Below are 20,993 nucleotides of genomic sequence, written 5' to 3' on the forward strand. Positions count from 1 at the left end.
ATTCAGTAAGCTCTTCTGGGTGTCAGCGATGATGATGATGATGGTGATGATGATGATGATGATGATGATGATGATGGTGATGATAAAGAAAGGAAGAGGAAAATGACTCAAGAACTAAGCAGCAGACCAGATAGGACCAGTGAAGCCTGATCACCCCAGACAGGAACTAAAACTGTAAGCCCCAGCCCCGGGGAGCCAGAACAAGGTTTGCATTCTGCCTTGCGAATGCAGCTACATGCTCAGGCCAGCCCATCGGTCCTGCCCACGAATGGCCTGATTCTTCCTCCTGCCGCGGGCTCTAGGGGCGGCCACGCTGCCTTCCACGACACACTGCGGCCTTGTTCCCTCAGCGTCCGGACCCCGCGCACGCGCGGAACCCTCAATAAACACACTGCAGATTGAGTTTCAGAGGCCCTGGCTCCCGGACACAGAGAGAATGAGCCCTTTCAGGGCTCCCTGTGAAACGCGAATGAGACGGCCACAGTGCTTGCTGGGCCCAGAAGCTTCTTCCTGCAACCCAGGGCCGTGAGCAGATGTGTGTGTGTGTGTGTGTGTCTAGGTATAGGAGGTGTGTATAATTTTCTTACAAACTTGTTAGGAATTGAGGCAAAGAAAGAACTATGTGTAGGAAAATTCACCTACTCAGAGTCACGAGTTTGTACGTGACGGATCACCGAAAGTAGAAGATAAATTTATAAACTGTCAAATGTATCACTATTGAAAAAAAAATCCTTTCAAAACAAGGTGTGAGGCCCTGAGTTCAAGTCCCAGCACCAACACACACACACACACACACACACACACACACACACACACACACACTGACAGGTGCTATGCTCAGGAGGCTGAGATCTCAAGATAGAGGTTCCAAGTCCGCTAGGACAGACAAAGCCAAGAGACTCTTGTCTCCAATGATCCAGGAGAGAACAAGAAGTGGCAGTGTGTCTCAAATGTGGTTGAGCACTGGCCTTGAATGAAAAAGCTAAGCAGGCGTACATGGTCCTGAGTTCAAGCCCCAGTCAGTACTGGCTTTTTAAAAAAAAAAAAAAAAAAGTCCTTTTCACTGTGCTATCAGTTTTGGAGGAAAGCAGTCCAGTTCACAGCGCTGCCCTGGCCATGTTGGTCTAGAGATGTTAGGCTTCATCCCCCATCCGGACAGGTGTAACACGCCATCGCACACCTTAAGGTCTTCGTACATGGGGCTGACTGCAGAAACTAACAACATGTTCTCCAAATGAAAAAACAAAACAACCTTGCGTGACATTCTGAGTACAGACTAAAAGACCGCACTAAGAACAAGTAAAGCAAGTATAGCACGCTAGATTACACAGGAAAGGTTGACATCTAGAAACAGAAATGTCCCCATTCTCCTTACTTCTGTGTAGTTTTTGTTTGTTTGTTTGGTCAGTCATGGGGCTTAAAACTCAGGTGCTGTCCCAGAGCGTTTTTTGCTCAAGGCTAGCATACTACCACTTACTTCAACCCACAGCACCACTTCTGGTTTCCTAAAAGTCAATTGGAGATAAGAGTCTTACTGGCTATCCTGCCCGGGCTGGCTTTGAACCATGATCCTCAGATCTCAGCCGGGTCTACAGGTGTGAGCCACCGGCGCCAGGTCCGTCTAGTTACTTCTCCCGTGTGATTTTAATGATGCAGGAGCTACACAAGTGCCTTCGGGCCAAGGAGTCTGAATTTTCTGAAAAACATTGATAGCATCCACTTTTTCTACCACTCCAGTTCCAAAGAAAAGATGCAAACGAGGTGAGTCATTGAACTTCGCCCATTGTTTGAACAGAAAGGTCAAGACTGTATAGAATAAAGTATCAAATACAGTCACAACTATCATCTTTCTTCCTGCCCTGACAGTTTCCCTGACCTTTTTCCTTTTTCTGTGTGTGTGTGTGTACATGCACACACACAAGTGCTCATGCACGTGTGTACCGATACTGGGGGCTTAGAGTCTGGGCATTCTCTTAGGCTTTTCACTCAAGGAAGATGGCACTACCACTTGAACTACAACTCCGTTTTGGCTTGTTGCTGGTTACTTAGAGATCAGTGTCTCATGTACTTTCCTGCCCGGGCTGGTTTTGAACCACAATCCTCAGATCTCAGCTTCCTGAGTAGCTAGGATTACAGGCGTGAGCCACCAATGCCCAGCTCATCTTGTTGAGTTTTTTTTTTAACATCCCCACACTTTAATCCCTGCAAAATGACGTGTATTTTCTCCTATGTCACTAACTTCTTCAGAGAGCTTGGCAACTGGGAGCATGGAACGTTCACAGATTGGAAGCTTGAATGAAAGACTACATCGAAAGAGAGGTCAGAAGATGCACAAACACTAGTCACGTGGCTCTCTCCTGCGATCTTGCAAGTATACAGTAGGGGAAGGGACCGGGACTCCACGCATTCGTTGCTAATTCATCCTGATCTTAGCTTGGCTTCAGCCCTGTCCTGGAGTAGAAACTAGGTATCACCTACGACCTTCATGCTTCACCTGGTGCTGGTATCATTTCTGCTCAGAGTGAACACAGGAGCTGGGAGCAAATGAGACGTGTAAGGAAAGGAACAGCTAGAGATAATGCATCCCGCATGAAATCCTGCCCCATGCCAAAAGAAATTCAACAACACAAACCACCTACAATGGCCCAGTGACACAGAAAAAAAAATGACACAGAAAAAAAAAACAACCCCGCAAAAGATGTGTCTGATAAAAATGGAAGTAAAACAGTAGGAGAGTTCACTTTAAAAACTGAAACTATTCTGGGAGCTAGTGGTTCAGGCCTGTAATCCTAGCTGCTCAGGAGACTGAGATCTGAGGGTCCTAATTCACAGCCATCCCAGACAGAAAAGTCCCCGAGAGGCTTAGCACCCATTAGCCAGCAAAGACGCCGAAGGCGGAGGTGTAGCTCAAGTGGTAGAATGCTGACCTTGAGCAAAAAAGGTTAAGAGAAAGCACCCAAGCCCTGAGTTCAAGCCCCGGTACCAGTACATACATGAGCATGTGCACATACACACATGCACACGTGCACACACGCATACACGCACACGCACGGGCATTCGATATTCCTCCAATAGTGTGAGCTCAACGTGAGCATTCTGTCCAAATTCGTATGCAATCACATCCCTGCTCCAAAATCAAACTAAAATATCAAAGAACAAAATAAGCACATGCTTGACAATGAAGGGTCACTCATCTGCTGGAAATGAAGCATGTCTGAAAAGGAGAAAGACAATTGGACATTTACCCACAGATTATACAGCAGGGACTAAATTCTGACTGACACAGACAGAGAAAAGATGTAATCTAAAAGGCTCCGCTCTGCCCCTCACGGTGATATTTCCTAGTGAACTATGCAAGAGGACTTGAACGTATTTTATATAGTGATTCTGAAAGAAGTTAATTAGGCATGCAAGTTCTAGTGCTATGTACCGGGCACTCTATGTTACAAAAACCACTGTGAAAATTATATATTGCTCCTTCGCTCCTAAAGGCATGATTAGTTCAAATTGCACTGAAGAAGGAGAGAAACCTCAGGAACAAATACGTTTGTAAAAGGAGATCAGTTTTTTTTTTCAGAGCTTGAGAGAATAGACTAAATAGTGAACTGAGGACCTATTGGCTCTGTCAGTCTTTCCTTATATTTGATGAAAGGGAAGGAGATTCTGAGTCCTTGAAGCCACGAGTTTAAAAATAAAACGAACAAGCCAACAACGCAAGTAGGTTACTTCAGTTGCTTGCAATACACATTTTGTAATGGAATGTGAGAAATTAATGAATTTTTTCACACGTGGAAAAAAGGGCAGAGAAGAAATTCATAGAACAGAAAGAAAGTAGGCTGGCAATTAGCAGGGATGGAGGAGCATTGCTGTATCAATGGGCCCGGCGTGCCAGTTGAGAACATTCTGGAACTCTTATTTCACGTCATCATGAGCACACATAAGTGTTGGACTGCATGCATAAAGATGAGAAAATAAGCCAGGTGCCAGTGGCTCACGCCTGTAATCCTAGCGGATAAGAGGCTGGCTTCAAAGCCAGCTGGGGCAGGAAAGTCTGTGAGGCTCTTCTCTCCAATTAGCCACCAGGAAACCGGAAGTGGAGCTGTAGCTCAAACGCGGTAACTCTACCACTTGAGCAAAAGAGCTCAGGGGCAGTGCCAAAGCCCTGAGTTCAAGCCCCACACCGACCAATAAAAAAAAAAAGTGGGGAGGGAATAGAGAAGGGAGGATTGGGGAGGATCCTGAAGATAACCAATTGCCCCTTCCAAGAAAACTGTCTAAGCGACAGGCAAGCCAGGGATAAGACAGAAGCCACCAAAGTTTTATTATTGCTGCAAAAACAAAAATACATATCCTGGAAGTACTGTTCTTAATACTCATGCAAAGACGGGCTGACGAAATACAGAAATGAAACTGCGTCCTCTCGATCACAGCAAATGCATGATCTATATAGTGACAACGAACTTCCATCATCTTCCTTCTCCATATTACCAACCAGCATGAGAAATCTTCATTATTTCCTGTGGTTTCCCCCCTCAAAAAAAGGTCCCAAGTAGCCTCAACAGTATCTACTCTGTGTTCCCTAACCAATTTGTCCATAAATTCTTTTTTTGTTTGGTTTTATTTTTTTTCCAGTCCTGGGGCTTGAACTCAGAGCCTGAGCGCTGTCCCTGGCTTCTTTTTGCTCAAGGCTAGCACTCTGCCACTTGAGCCACAGCACCATTTCTGGCCGTTTTCTATGTGTGTGGTGCTGGGGAATGGAGCCCAGGGCTTCATGTATACGAGACGAGCACTTTACCAGGGGCCATATTCCCAGCCCCATGCTGAAGAGATAAGATGATGAATCTCTGCACAGCAATGACTCGCAGGCAGTTATAAATTCAATGTGAAAACTTCCAATACCGAGGTTGCCCGCTACAAAATAAATGAGCAGAAACTGTATAGCCAACACACAAATGCTGGCTTAGAACCGCCAATCTTTCCTCACCAATGGGAAATCCTTCATGAAAGACTGGGTGGTAAAACGGGAGAGGAATCTGAACTTTTCTTTTTCTCTCCAAGCCACAAATTGAAGCACACAGAAAATCCACGTGGAACCGAGAAACCATTTGCAAAACCAGTATTATTGTGGACACTGGTGGCTCACACCTGCGATCCTAGCTACTCAGCTCAGGAGGCTGGAATCCGAAGACTGGGGTTCAAGACCAGCCTGGGAAAACAAATCCGAAAGACTCTTATCTCCAATTAACCTGTAAAAAGACAGAAGTGGAGGTGTGCCTCAAGTGGTAGAGCACAAGCTTTAAGTGAAAAAGCTAAGCTGAAGTGTGAAGCTCTGAGTTCACACACGCGCGCACACACACACGCACACACACACACAGACACCCTCATACAAAAATTCAATGTGTAAATGAAATAAAGAAGTACTTATCCTGTGAGTCTGGCCTAAAGAAAAAGAATTTCCCAGTGCATTTAACATATTAATAATCAAGTAACAAAATCATGGTTTATATTTGCCTCTTTAGATATAGCTCAGTTCTGTTGAAACTAAAATATGTATTCGTTATATAAAGCTGACTAGATTCTACTGTGGTTCTTGAAGATTTAATTATCTCAAAGTTAACTTCCTTATACGGGTTTTTAAAACTGTTGACACTCATTAGGAAAGACAAAATTATGGAGTTCTGAATTCTGGAAGAATATTTCTCTCTAAAATGTAAACAGTTAACTGCAAATATATAAAAATATATAAATAATATATAAATATATAAAATAATATATAAAATATAGCCATCTAAGATGCTTTTGCTATTTACATAGTAGTAAAATTAAAGTCTGTTAACCCTTTAAGTCTAAGTTCAAGCCCCAGTGAAGGCACAAAGAAAAGGTAGCCTTCAACGATTTCCTTTTAAATGGGACAGTGTAAGTAGAACAGATCTGCAGATGAGTCCAAACAAGTGCACAATATTTTCATGGGTTAGCTGTAGGCTAGAAATGCTTAACGGGACACAAATGTAACACATGCATTATGCATTATGCATTATTAATAAGATGGTAGTGATAATAATAACGGAAATCTCAAATGGGAAGAAATAACTTATTCTCAACATCTTCCAAAGCCAGCTAGCAGAGAACACAGCGGGAAAAGTAAAGTCTTGAGACTTTCTCATTATGGGGCCCACTGGCACCAGATTGCAAATAAGATTTGCCTGTCCTGACAACTATACGACCGCATCTGCCTAAACGTATTAGCGACAATGGCAGCAACAATGAAGTATATGGTGTAGTTTCCACCAGCCCAAACCCAACTCCTTCTCTGACGTGGTAGGAGTATATTAATCTTCTTATTGATTATAAGCAACAAATGCTTTCTTTCCCCATGGATGATTAAAATGGAAATAAATACACCCACAGGTACATTACATTGTGAAATCGTTTTTTCTTTCTTTTTTCTTTTTACCAGTCCTGGGTCTTGAACTCAGGGCCTGATCACTATCCCTGGCTTCTTTTTGCTCAAGGCTAGCACTCTGCCACTTGAGCCACAGCACCACTCCTGGTTTTTTCTCTGTTTATGTGGTGCTAAGGAATCGAACCCAGGGCTTCATGCATGCTAGGCAAGTACTCTACCTTAGCTAAGCCACATTCCCAGCCCTATAATGTGAAATCTGTGATTATACACTCGGGCAACCATGCATCTTTACTTCTGTTTAACTTTTAGGTACTCATAACTATAAACGCTTCCTATTGAGAATGTAAATATTTTCGTCACTGAACACGAAAAATGGCCATACTGCCAAAAATTTTGGTGACAAGAGTATGTGTGTTGCAGACAGTAACAAGCGTGGCCTGCAGGGGGCGTGGGTGTGCATGCCTTATTTGGTTGGGTGTCGGCACCCTCGGGGTACGATAGCTGGCTACTGAACCAAAGCAGTACTAAAATTTGTGAAAGCCACAGGCCCAGAGAGGCCTTCTTGTGCTTCTTGGCCTCTGCTCATGGACTTTGCCTGTCTGGGTCTGGTCACATGGCATCAGACACAACCATATCTGGCCACAGTTCTATGGCGAATGTCAATGGGGTGGAGAGCCCAGACCCACCGTTCATGGGAGCAGGCGGACTCGGGGCAGAGCGAGGCTGGCGTTCAATCTGGTAGTAGTGGCGTGCCCCTACTACAGATTCTGCCCACCGGCATTGCGTTTCGTGAAGGACCTCTGAGGAACTGCATTGGATTTCGTGTCGATGAGATCTGAGAGTCGCTGGTGTATATAACTTATGGGAGGAAACAGAAGGAGACAGCCACAAGTGCTACTGGAAGAAATGGAGGGCCAAAAAATAAAAAGGGGGGGGGGAGAGATTGACTAGGTATAAATGGCAGAACCAAGATTGAAACTCGGGTGTACCAACACCAAAGCCTCGGCTGGTCAGGGGAAGGAGTCTGCACTTCTCCTATGACTAATGCCAAACACGCTTCAGCCCCCACACTCCTAGATGTCAACAACAGTATCCGTTTAATAACGTGAGCAGTTGAATAGGAAGCTCTTCCAACGAGGCAGGACAACTTCTCGGCCAGTATCTGAGATAAGTCGACCTTTTACTACACACACAGCTACTTTTTCAGTCCTCTGTCTTCATGCGGACATTACCAGGGCTTCTCTGCAATGGCGTTGCCTCCTCTTTCTCTGGAAAAGCCCAGGACAAGGCAGCTTTGTCACGCGTCCTACAGCCACCCCGACTAAGGAGCATGAGAGAATGATCCAGAAAACTCTAGATCAATCGATGGTCACTTCTGCACGCCCCCTGAAGTTCTCGCAGTGCTTTCAACCTTTTCTCAGACACACCACTTTTGTAAGTGGAGCTTTAATCTCGCGCTTTGATGTGAGACTCGGGTTCACTCTAATTGCCCGAACTCAACACCTTCAATGAGTTCACCGGGAGGGTGGGGGGAGGGGCCCTGTGTGCCTCAAAGACCAGCGGGGACCAGCGGCTCCCCAGTGCCGAGCCACAGACAGGGAGAATAGACACCAGGAGATGTCTCCTGAGAGAAGGGGGGACCGGCGGGGGGGGGGGGGGGTCCTCTATTCCATGAGCCCCAGTGCTGCAGGCCAGGAGTGAGAGACACCAGGGAGCTTGCTTGCTTCTTCCCCTGTAGGTGGGGACACACCGGGAGGCAGCCATCCACAGACTGGGAGCCAAGTGAGCCAACATCTTGAACTTGGACTTCCAGCCTCCAGAACCGTGGGAAAACAAATTTTGGTTGCTTGCGTTGCCTAGTCTGTGGGATATGGTCACGGCAGCCTGGGCTGAGCAACGCAGACCCTTACCCCAAAAAGACACATTAGAAACTCCTATCTAGCCAGGTGTTGGCGACTCACACCTGTAAGCCTAGCTATTCAGGGGTTCGGATCTGAGGATCATGGTTCAAAGCCAGCCCAGGCAGGAAAGTTTGTGAGATTCTTATCTCCAATTACACACACACACACACACACACACACACACACACACACACACACACACCCCAAAGCCTGAAGTGGTGCTGTGGCTCAAGTGGTAGAGTGTTAGCCTTGAGCAAAACTGCTCAAGGACAGCGCTCAGGCCCCAAGTTCAAGCCCCAGGACCAGCATTTAAAAAAAAAAAAAAAAAGCCACCTCAAATCCATCTCTACGTTCTTCAGTAAAGCAGCAAACAGAAACCAATCTATGACCCTGATAGCTGAAAAGGGCATGAGACTGTAAGGAAGAGGAACTGTGTCGTAAAGGTGGAATTTTTATTTCAAATACGTTTGTAGCGTCAAATGTCTCCACTCCAAAGCGATGGAGGGGAACACTGAAAATGGGGTTTCCGTCTTTCCAATCTCTGGCTCCCCCGTTCTTCCAGGTAACACGGATGTCCTTTGTGCTGGGCTTTGGTCCAATCAATCAACTACCACACATCATTCTATACAATACTTACAAGCAAGGTTGTCTGACAATTAAAAATTACTAAGTGTCTATGACAGACGTTCGGATACAACCTGAGCAATGTAAAGCTCTACGGGCTATTTAAAAAGCATTTTTTTTATTACCTTGAAGTGGTCGCACAAAGGAGTTGCCATTCTCTACAAGCTATTTTAATTGGGGATCCTAATCATGACCCGGCGTGGAAGCCTGCCCAGCCGGAGCCCGGAGACATCAACACGTCAGGAGAACTTGCCACCTTCCTCCCCCCCCCAACCCCCCCATCAGGAGGGGAAGGAAGGCAAGGAAGAGGTCACGCGTGACCTTCACACGCAACACCTCTACCTGGCCTCCACGGTCACGAGCGGCGATGGACAGGCTCCCTGCTCCGGAGCCCGCATGCCCTCCTCCTTCCAGCCATCTGCCATCTGGTCTCTGCTTCGGGGGGCGGGGGGAGGGGGGGGTCTCAGCGTCTCGGCTGATGCTTGCCCGGGCTTCTGCTCCCCCAAGTCTTGACTCCATCTGCTAGCTGCAGTGGGAGTCCCCAGGCAGACAGCAAGCTCCCCCCCCCCCCCACACACACACAGCCACGCATACGCAGAGCCACTCGGGATCATCGCTGGGCCTTCTGCGGCGGATGGTTCACGAGGTCTAAGGGCCTCAAAGAAGGCGGCCACGGGAGGGCCTGGCTGACGTCACTAAGCCTATGACGCAGCCCTGACACCCAGCAGGGACTCCGCCGCCCGTTTTCCCATGGTGAAATCAGCCGGGTTTGGGGTTTGCCTGGCTCCGGGACCTCCAGGAGGCTGAGTCGGGAAGACGAGCCTGGACTACATACATACACAGGGCGACCTTGGAAATGGAGGGGAGAGGGAGGGGTTGTAAAATGAACGACCCTATTCTAGAAGTTCCTTGTATTGTTTGACCTTTAAGTTTGTCTGTGAAGAGAATACAAAGGAAGATGTTAGCTGGTAAAAAGAAAAAAACAACAAAAATATGCACCTAAGGAACACCTCGAAAGCCCCTGACCGGTCATCTTAGCCCTAACACTATCATAAGAGGTAGGAATTAGGGAAGTGTTTAACTATTACAAGGTCGTAAGCACTGGGATTCAAACCTGCAGCTTTGAAGTGTAATGGCAGGTTAAATAAGACACTGTTCCACGCACAGCAGAGGCGCTTGGTAAAAATGTGCTTCTTTCCCGGCTAACTGGCGGCAGCCATGCATTAGAAGCCGGAGCTAGGGCTCAGCCCTGGCCTCCTCCTGGACACTGCAGGGACCCGATGCCCACTAGTCCTGAGCACACAAAGCAGCTGGGCTGCATGTTCCAGGACTGTCGAAAACTGAGCCAAAAGAAGACCCTGCTGCATCGTCATCACCACCATCACCACCATCACCACCATCTCCTCCTCCTCCTCCTCCTCCTCCTCCTCCTCCTCCTCCTCCTCCTCCTCCGGCCTGGGTGCTGTCCCTTGTCCCTTAATTTTTTTTGTACAAGGCTGGCACTCTGCCACTTGAGCCACAGCACCACTTCTGGCCATTTTCCATATGTGTGGTGCTGAGGAATCAAACCCAAGGCTTCATGCATATGAGGCAAGCACTCTTGCCACTAGGCCATACTTCCAGCCCTGGCTTTGATTCCTGACTCTCAAATCTCAGCCTTCTCAATAACTAGGGTGACAGGCGTGAGCTAACAGCACCCAGCAAGCATAAAGAGGGTTGTTTTTTGTTTTGTTTTTTTTGGTTTGTTTTTTTTTTTTAGAAATGAAGGCTTGAAATTCAATTCAGACCATGATCTAGGTCAAGTAAGGAGTGAACACTGATGAACAGAACTTTTTAACCAACGGGGCATAAATTAACTTGGAGGTCTTTCAATTAGCTAGCCAAACACACTGCAGACTCTGTGAGCTTCTTCATAATTTGCTATTCTCCGTGGTATCCCTTCAGTGCCTCCTTCACATTTCAGGTTCTTTTCAAGCCTGATTTTGGTATTTCACTCCTGTCACACACATTGACTCCACTAGTTGTATCAAACTCATTCATGTCTAACTACAGCTACAGCTCATTTGCTCTATGTATGCATGCACGTGTGTATGTATGTATCTATCTATGTGTGTATGTGTGTGTGTATGTCTTATCTGTCTGTCTATCTGGCTGGCTGGCTGGCTTGTATCTATAAACCATGAACTCTCTCACATTCTCAACATCTCGGCAGGTGATTTAGATCATACCATGTCTTCTCCTAACCTAGCAAGGAAGCGAGTTCAGAACACGACTTTAATTTTTTTTAATTATTATAAAGACAGTGTACAGAGGAGTTACAGTTCCATAAGTCAAGAGTACATTTCCTTCTAGACAGTGTCACCCACACGATTTCTTCAAAAGAGCCAACGCTGAACCACGGCAGTCATAAACAACGTTCCCCAAACCAGATCGCTCCCCTGGGGCTTTTGGTAGGTCCTTAGCCCCTCCACAACCCCCCAAATAAAATCAATCCAAGTACAACGTTCACTGTTCACTTACTTTCTATAAAATCCAAGTAAGTGCTGGCGCTACACGACTTTGGAGTGTCCTGCTAAATGTACAGGGCTGAGCGAGCGTCTCCACCGGCCAGTTATACAACATTCCCATGTCCCTGGAGCGCATCGGCAGTCCACACCTGCCCCACTCCCAGGTCCAGACAACCGCCGATCGGCTTTCTGTCTCCACCAAGGAGACGCTGGGGGGCATGTCCCACAGAAGGGGTCGGCCAACGTGCGATCCTTGTATCTGGCGTTTACTCAAGCTTCGGAGGCCCCCCCCACACGGAGCACACCCAAATCAAGATACACGCCACTGACGTTCCCTTTACGAGAACAAGAACCGCTGTCCACGTGTGCTGGTTCCCGCCTGTAATCCCGGGCACTTAGGAGACCGAGATAGAAGGAGCATATTCTTGAGGTGGGCCGGGACAGGAAGTCGGAGGCCCAATCTAAACAAGTAACTAGACCACAAAAGCATCAGGGGTATGACTCCACCGGTTAGAGCCCTCCATAGCAGGTGTAAGGCCCCGAGTTCAAACTCTAGTCCTGCCACAAACGAAAATGCGAAATCCAGGGCCCACTGCCACCCCTCCAGGAAACTCCATGGCCCCGCCATTCTAAAATGCCTGTGCTGAGTCGAGTCTGACGCCATCAGTCCTCCTGTCACTCACAGAGCAGCCCCGCCCCGGAGAAGATCTGTGCCTGGCTGCTTTCGGGGCTAAGGGGCCCAGCACCAAGGACAGCCAGCTTCCGTTTTCTTGGGGAGGGGGGGAGAGGGGAGACAAAATGACAGTGTGTTGACAAGTATTCCTTCAAAGGAACCAGGGAAGTGGAGCTGTGGCTCAAGCGATCGCATGGGCCTGGAGTGAAAGCGCCAAGCAAAAGCCTAAGTCCCTGAGTTCAAGACCCGGCACAAAAAAAAAAAACACCAATGGAAAGCAAAGGACGTTGTGTGGACTTTAGCGGCTACAGCCCACGCTGCTGTGTTTTGTCTGAGACTCAGTCCGTCACCTACCAATGAGGTTTGCCTTTGCCTTTGCCCCCGCCCCCCACCACCTGGTTTGCACCATCATCACCTTGGTGTCTAGACCTCGGCCCCTGGAGAGCTGAGATGGTAACACCGCCCAGGGAACGGTGCTGCACAAGTCCCGTGGCTCCAGATGGTTTCTGGTCCGCCCTCCCCCGCCCCCCCCCCGCCCCCGCTAGTGCATATTAACTTACCATGTGGACACTCTGACCACATCCTCCGTTACTCTCTGGCTCCCCGCCCCCGCTGCCTTTCATGTGCTTTATCATGACCTTTCCCTACGTGCCTACGACGATCACAGTTTCCTCCTATCACCGGTCTCCCCTTCCCACCCCCCTCGATAGCACCCTACTTCTGTGCATGTCCATTTTTGTTTAGATGTAGCTCCTGCATGAGAGAAAATGTGGCATTGTGTTCTTCGGAGGCTGGCTTCCTTCACTCAGCATGATTGTGGTGATCTTCAGCTCCACGCCTCTTACCACAGACGACATCATTTCACTCTTTTTTAAGGCTGTATAATACTCCACTGTCTATCCTACCGTTCATGTGTTCACGGGTGCCTAAGCTGATACCACAGCCTCACTACTGCGAAGAGTACAGCACTAATCACGTGTATACAGGTGTCTCCACGGCATGCTTCGTGGTATCCCTCGGCGTAGATGTCCAAGAGTGTCAGGCTGTGCTTGTGTTGTCAGTTTGGTGAGGAGCCTCCATACCGATTGCCTTAGAGCATGCGTGTTAATCAGGCTTAGAAACAGCCACGCTCCCAGGCGGGGGGTGACTCCCAGCTCCCCACACAGCAACAATCTCACACAACCGAAACTTTCCCGCCAAGCAGGCCCAGCTCGCCGCCCAGCTCCTCACCCGGAGAACCTTCTGTCAAGGGCTGGAAGCACAGTGAAAGGTCACGTGCTTGCCCAGCGAGCATAAGGCTCTGAGTTCAAACCCCAGCGCCGCACCACCCCAAAGAGCATCTGGTCATTACCTGCCAGGCTTCCTCCAGCCACGAAGTCTGCGAGTCTGCCGCGTGGAAAGTTAGCGAGGCAGAGACCCTGACCCGGGACGCACACGAGTCCCTTCAGCGGTGACACTCCAAGGTCACTGAGCCACTGCTTTGGGCCAGCCCCTGAAACCAGAAATCACGGCACCTGGGCCGCCCGGAGCTTTTGCAGAAGCTGAACGTGAAGAGCACCCCACCCACGGGGCCAGCACCCCATGGCAGAATACAGAGCGCCAGTGAGGCTGTGCCGGTCCTTCTCTCTTCACTTACTGGGGTGAGGAGCAGGGGAGCGGCTCGGGGACCCCCTGCAAGAGGCCCTGCAGAACGCCAAACAGCTTACATTTATAGAACACTGTGTGGGCTGATCATTACAACGTGACTCTACATAAAATTCCCCCGCACATCAACCCACTAAACAGCCTTTGACCCACTCACAGACTGGGTACTACACCAAGACGGCACGCAGACTGCCCCGGGCCTGCCCTCCGGCGTGGGCAGCGGGGAAGGAAGGAGAAACCGAAGGGAAGGCAGGAGTCACTTCTGGGGACAGCGCCTTCAAGGTGCGCATTCAAGCTTCCAAGCAGCTACTGCGGTGTGAGTTACCTGGAGTTCTTCTGGACTCAGACCACGTTTTTTAAAACATCATTCTGCCCCCCCCCCCATGACCTCAGCACTACCCAGAATGCCAGGCCTATGAGTCTCCCTCGAAACAGGCAAGGAAGGACGCACACTGAAGGCGGGACCTTCTCGACCTCCCGTCACCTGCTGGGCTCCAGCGGCCAGGCCGGCAGCACGTCCATTTCCTCCGCCTTTTCTCGTGGGAAATGTCAAGGTCGCACGTGCCACGCATGGGATGGATGATACGAGGCCGGGCGGGGTGAATAAAGAAGACCTACCTCTATGACCTGATCAAAAACTCATTCAAGATCACGCTCTGATTCCTGATAAGACTTACGGTGTCCAGGAAATCCGAAGCCACGCTTCGTCTCGTTTGGGGTTGGGGGACGGACAGGACCCTTCTGAGATTGTTGGGTGCTGAAGGGCTCCTTCCTCAACGACACACACACACATACACTCTAAGTTTACACTGCAGGCGGTTCCAAAGCAGACGTCCACAAGGCATTTCATGCCTGTAATAATCCTAGCTGCTCAGGAGGCTGAGACCTGAGGCCTGAGGTTGCAAGCCAGTACAGGCAGAAAAGTCCATGAGACTCTCCTCTCCAATTAATCACCAAAAAGCTGAATGTGGAGCTGTGGCCTTGAGGGAAGGAAAAAAAAAAAAAGAATGCATGAGGCTCAAAGTTCAAGCCTTCCCTGGGGCTGTAACACTTAAAGAGAGAATTAGGTAAACATTCTTACAACTGAGTTTAAAAATAGAGCCGGCTGACATTTGAAAATTATTGCACACTGCTGGCTGCAGTGGCAACCCCTATTTCTCTCTTAAAATGCCCCCCAAACAACAGGGCGTGAACAAAGCTGGTCAGTTCGCACCCAAGGGCCTGCTGGTGCACCCAATAATGGAGCCAATACTCCATCTCCACAGCACACCTGCAGCCGAACTGCTTCACCAAATCACCTGCAGACGTCTGGGAGAGACACGAGTCCACAGAATAGGAGCTCGAGGACAGCTCGGCTCCTTGGACAAGGTTTTTGGACCTACGGAGCCGCTGCCCAAGGCGGACATGAGAGCTAATGCGGTCCAGTTGATACACTGGGCTGCGTTTTGCAGTTGATTGCATGCAGAGCAACTCTCTGCTCCACCCCTCATCACCAGGAGGCTCCACGCCAACCTCCAGCGGCTCCAGAAGCTTCTCTGAGTAAGAAATAAAGTGGCCCGTCCTTATTCTGATACCAGTTCATGGGACAAATGGATATTCATTTGCTGCCATTTAAAAAAAACATCGTTTACATCCGCTTCTAATTTGAAAGAGTCATTTAAATCACTTTCTCTTTGATGAGGCTAGAACCTCAGGAGGAAAGACAGCTACGATTCCCAACACGCAGACCCATCGGTAAATGCCGTTTGCCAAGCCATGCTCTAGGCGGGCCGGGCAGGGCACACGGGGCTGCCCCTGTCTTCCGCGGCCACGGAAATGCTCTGAGAGGAGGGGTAACCTCTGCCAGAGCAGGAGCCCCAGCTCTGACTCGGTGGGGGGGGGGGGGGGGTGTTTGATCCCGAGACAGGAATGGAAAGGGACAGGAAACCAAATTCAAGGAAGAGAAGGGTGCATGCAGAACAAAGGCTGAGAGCCTGGGTGTGTCCCAGTGGGAGCCGAGATCTGGAGAGCCAGGGCTGGGGGCCGGGGCGGGGGGGTGGGGGGGGGGCTCTGGAGGAGGAAGAGACTGGCCAGGTCCAGAATGGTCTCATCCGCCAGGGACCGTGGAAGCACACAGAGGAAGAAGCCAGTTCTGCTAAGAGTCCTGCTTCTAAGACCCACACTCAAATGCAGACCGCAATGGATGGATGCTCTAGTTCAACTGGCTTGGAGGGGCTGCATCTGCACGCGGTTCAAGAGCTCCCGGGCCGGTCTCGTGCACAGGCCGCCTAGATCAGCGCCAGGCTGCTACGCAGCTACCTAAGCTCTGAAAGAAGAATTCTGCTCTGAACTGCAGCAACGGTGATCTTTGTACTTTCTTGTTTTGTTTTGACCAAACCAGCAGGGTTTCTGGACCTTATTCAGGTTATTTTCTTAGCTAGCATTCTATCACTTGAACCCTGCATCCAACCTGGCTTTTTGCCAGTTATTCTAGAGGTGGAGTCTCAGGACTTTTCTGCCTAGGCTGGCTTCAAAGTGTAGTCCTCCAGATCTGAGCCTCCTCCGTAGTTAGGATTCTAGGCATGAGCCCCAGCACTGGGGCTAGGAGCAACTCTGTATCATTAAAGAGCTGGTCAGAAAGGTTTTAGTATACATTATTTTTGTGTGCACCATACATCCTAATTAACAGAGATGTTAAGTCTGAACTGACCTTTTACTCTGGATTAAATCTTTAGCCTGGGTAGAAAAGCAATTCTGACCATCCTATAAGACCACAGTGCTTTGCTGGAAAAGATGAGCAAATCCAATCAGCAAATCAGCTCGACAAACAAACTTACCCAGCTAGGGCAACATGAAGACAGAGCCAGGCACTTGGGAGATTATTTTTATCTGGAGCTTTTCAGTGCTTTCAAAGATCATCTTGTGGACAGCCCAGGACTTTTACAGCAGAGCAAGTAAATGAGAGGTCGTGATCTCTTAAGCCCAAACTGCTGGTGTTTTTCCGTCCAGCAAGGATGGCAAAAGCCCAGTCATGGGGGCCATCCTTTTTTCCTTCCCGTATCTGGCGAGGACGCTGAACGGCACTGACCTGCTTTCTGAGCCAACACAGGGCTCCCTTGGCCACCACAAATCAACTGGACCAGGAAGAGGAGTCAAACCCACCTAGGGTTCCTGCCCCATCAGTTAGTGTGCCTTTGAAAGGAACTGCAGCAGGCAAGAAGCCCACACAATGACCCATTTACACCAACAATCCAGCCTTTTAGGTAAGCAGATGTGATTTGCAAAAATCTTCAGGGACCTAGTTTGGGTTTGGGGTGGAGGGGAGAACAAAATGTGTCCACTCCTGCAGCAGAACAGGAAGGAAAAAAAATCAAACACTCTACCAAACAGAGCCAATCCCCAGATTTTGGAAGTGACTTTTAAGTGAACACTATCCAAAAGTTATTTAACAAGTCCTCCAATTCATCTTAATACCAAGGGCCAGATTTGTGTTTCTTTCACTTTGTCTGTTGCTACAGTGACTCACGCAGGGAAGGAAATGGGTAGGTCTTGTCCTCACCTCAGGAGTTTGGTTATTTTAATTAAGTACTACAACAAGTGGAGAAACACTTAGCTCACTGCATGTCATAAATAGGAATATAGTTTACAAAACAAATATTGCAGGAGTAGCAGTCATTATTGAGTAGGCAAAAGATGGTTGAAGCTGAACTCCAGTGATGCATTCCTATAATCGTAGCCGAGGCTGAGATCTGAGGATTGCAGTTCAAAGCCAACCTGGGCAAAGGAAATCTGTGAGACCCTTATCTCCAATTAACCACCAAAAAGCCAGACGTGGAGCTGTGGCTCAAGTGGTAGAGTGCTAGGTTCAAGCCAAACAAAACCAAACCAACTAACTCAGGGACAGCATCCAAGGCCCTGAGTTCAAGCCCAAGGAAAAGCATATTTAAAAAAAAAAAAGAAAGAAAGAATGGTTGAGCAGGGTACTGGTGGCTTATACCTGTGATCCTAGATACTCAGGAAGCTGAGGTCTGAGGATCAAGGTTTAAAGCCAGCCTGGGAGGGAAGTCTGTGAGATTCTCATCTCCAATAAACCACCAAAAATCTGGAAGTAGAGGCGTGACTCAAGTGATAGAGTGCTAGCCTTGGGCAAAAAAAAGCTGAGAAAGTGTCCAGGCCCTGAGTTCAAGCCCTAGTACTGGTACACACACACACACACACACACACACACACACACACACACACACACACGGGTCATCTACATGGGTCATCCAGCTATCTACCTCCTTAAATCAGTTGCTTTTCAAGTCGGTTACTTCGATGGCATCTGCAACAAGCCTAAGAGAAATTTCACAGCACCGAGGCTACGGCAGACCTTAAGAGAAGGAAGGCCAAAGTCTACGTGACAGGTTCAAGAAGCAACAATGAGGCCAAAACGATGTAGCTACACATGCCTGTTTGTTCTTTTCTCCTTTCAGGAAAGGAAAGTGATTCCTTGGCAATAGAATCAAATAAGAGCGAAATGGCCCAAGTCTGCAGAACAGTCTCAGGTGAATTTCTACCTGGACACGTTTCCTTGCGTCGTACAGGATAAAGGCTAACTAGACAAATATAACTTGATGGGCTGTCACGTTTACTGCATACTTGAAAACACCTGTGCCCAGCTGAGACCAGAAGTGTGTTGACTTGACGGGGCCCTGAGCAAAAATGGCCGCCCTCAACAAAATGGCCACCTCTGTACGGTGGCAGCTATGACCCTTCTGCCACCGGGAGTGGGGGCAGCCCCATCTCCGCTGGCCCTCACAAGCCTGGGAAGTCCCAGTTGTCCTCGGCCACCTGGCTGGCGTCATGTCAACAGTCCCTCGTGTAGGTGAGTTTTATTAACTCCTTGCGGTGGCGACTGACCTGTTCTGTTACCCTGACTGTCTCCTGTGCCGCTGCAACTCGCTTCCCAGCCTCTCCAAGAGCTACCTGGCAGCCGGAACTTTCCCTCTGGGCTCTGGAGTCACCCACGGAATGTAGCTGGGGACCTCAGCGAAGGGCCCTTATGTCCTCCTGGTCTACTGGCTGACGTCACGTGACCTCTCCTCGGATGGCCTTTGTTTACCTCCTCGGGAGTCAACCTGGGGCCTCCTGGCTTATGGGGTGCAGCCATGGGGCCCGGCTTGGCTATGTGGAGAATGTTACCCACTCTTGGGCATCCCCGAGCCGGTCCTGTGCTCACAGGCCCTGGAAGCTTAGTAAATATTTATCCAGCATGCCTGGTCTAAGCAAAAACATGAGAACCACCCTTGACCTGTTCTTCACCAGAAAAAGAAAACAATGCTCAGTATAACCAGTAAACAGGGAAGGACGCCCTTTAACCCTGCTCCTCCTCTGCTTAGGCCCGGACACGATAACAACAAGTAAACCAAGACAATTGACCACAGACTGTTCTTCTGATCGTTCCTCTTGCTTTTCCTCACCACATTGTCTACCCAGCGCAAGGTCCCCGATGAAGAACGCGCCCATACGTGAGCCAACTCGGAAGCCATGGGTTCAAGTTTACATCTTCAAGTTTACCTAAACTGCCATACACGGTGACTCCTGTCTTGAATGGCGTACTTTCGGAAAACAGGACATGTTTATCATCACACTACCCAAGTTAAAGCGTTTTGACAAATACGTCCCCCCATGGTCTTCCTCCGCCCACTTCATTCTTGCCGAACAGTTCCTGACATCTTGTGTGACTTACAGCTCCATCTCTTTCCCTGAAGAAAAACGACTCCCGGTTTTTAGAGGTTAAAAACACTGACTTTCTGCACCGCCTGTGGTGGGTCTCTCTTCCCCGCTTTGCATAATGCAAAGGCACTTCTTCAACTATCCACAACAGGCAAGGTACGCCGAAGTCCTCGTGGATGCTTCCAGAACGCCACACTGAAGGGCACACACTGTACTTTGTGTAGAGCAGGAAATGTCAACAGAAAAACCCCCTGCAGGGGAGGGTAATTAAGTTTTGCTTCCTACTCTTGGAAAAGCCTTTCCAAGGTCCACCCACCCGAGTTTGGTTTGCTCTCCAAAGAGCTTCTAGTGAGGGACACAGAAGCCATTGTCCCCCAGCACGCCCTTCAAACGGGGCTTTGTCTCCTTCCTTCACAAGACACTCTCCAAGAAAATGGTGCAGAATAACTGGGCCGCATGGTGTCCACTTGGTGTGGCTTACACGGACCTTTGTTGGAATGACCGAGAGAGAGCTGGCAGGGCCAGTATACCGAGGACTTGGAGGTGTGGAATGAAAGGAGAGGTGGTGAGAAGTTGGTGAGGATTAGGGAGTTTGTGCCAGCCTCTGTGGGTGCCATAGTTTGGATGACAAATGTCCTCCAAAGGCCCACATGCCGAGTGCTTGGTCCCTAGCCTAGGGTGCTGTTGGGAAGGGGGTTAGTGGTTAGAAGTGGGGGTCTGTGAGGATATGTCTTTTAAGAGTACATTGGGATCCTAGTCCCTTCCTCCCTTTCTGGTTCTTTTTCTCTTCTGTTTTTTTTGTTGTTGTTGTTTTTGCCAGTCCTGGGCCTTGGACTCAGGGCCTGAGCACTGTCCCTGGCTTCTTTTTGCTCAAGGCTAGCACTCTGCCACTTGAGCCACAGCACCACTTCTGGCCATTTTCTGTATATGTGGTGCTGAGGAATCGAACCCAGGGCCTCATGTATACGAGGCAAGCACTCTTGCCACTAGGCCATATCCCCAGCCCCTTCTCTTCTGTTTTTTGGGTTGGTCGTGGAGCCTGGGCGCCGTCCCTGAGCTCTTTTTGCTAGTTAGCTACCACTTTGAGCCACAGCACCACTTCCAGGTTCCTGGTGGTTACTTGGGGATAAAAGTCTCACAGACTTTCCTACCCAGGCTGGCTTCGAACCGTGATGCTCTGAGCTCAGCCTCCTGAGTAGCAAGGATTGCAGGCGTGAGCCACCTGTCCCTGGCGCCTCTCCGACTCTTGCAGCCAGGAGCTAAGCAGCATCCTTGGCCCCACAGGCCCAGAGAAGCAACAGGGCTAAGTGATTGTGGATGGAAACCTCTGAAACGCCGATCCAAAAGAAACCCTGCTTCCTTTCAAGCGGATTCCCTCAGGTAACCTGTCACAGTGATGGAAAGCTGACTCAGACAGTGTGGTACTAGATAATAACTCCCGGTATCAGGACACGCAATCGTGCAATGGCGTTGGGAACACTCCCGATGACACAGAACTGGTCCCCTGCAGAAAATGACCCACGGCGATCGCGGCTCTGCGTTCT

At 49.1% G+C, this 20,993-nt stretch overlaps 1 protein-coding gene and 1 long non-coding RNA gene across 2 annotated transcripts in view; both read right to left on the reverse strand.

The window, feature by feature from the left end:
• Positions 1-20,993, reverse strand: part of Farp1 (FERM, ARH/RhoGEF and pleckstrin domain protein 1) — a 194,992-nt gene that overhangs the window by 78,008 nt on the left and 95,991 nt on the right. The gene's annotated exons all lie outside the window — the stretch shown is intronic.
• Positions 10,900-18,346, reverse strand: LOC125348152. The gene is made up of 3 exons (XR_007210307.1): positions 18,336-18,346; positions 16,043-16,046; positions 10,900-11,443 (listed from the first exon to the last, which is right to left on the reverse strand). It is a non-coding gene; the product is annotated as an uncharacterized LOC125348152 (long non-coding RNA).

This window comes from Perognathus longimembris, chromosome 3, assembly GCF_023159225.1.
Source record: "Perognathus longimembris pacificus isolate PPM17 chromosome 3, ASM2315922v1, whole genome shotgun sequence".
Classification (NCBI taxonomy): Eukaryota; Metazoa; Chordata; class Mammalia; order Rodentia; family Heteromyidae; genus Perognathus; species Perognathus longimembris.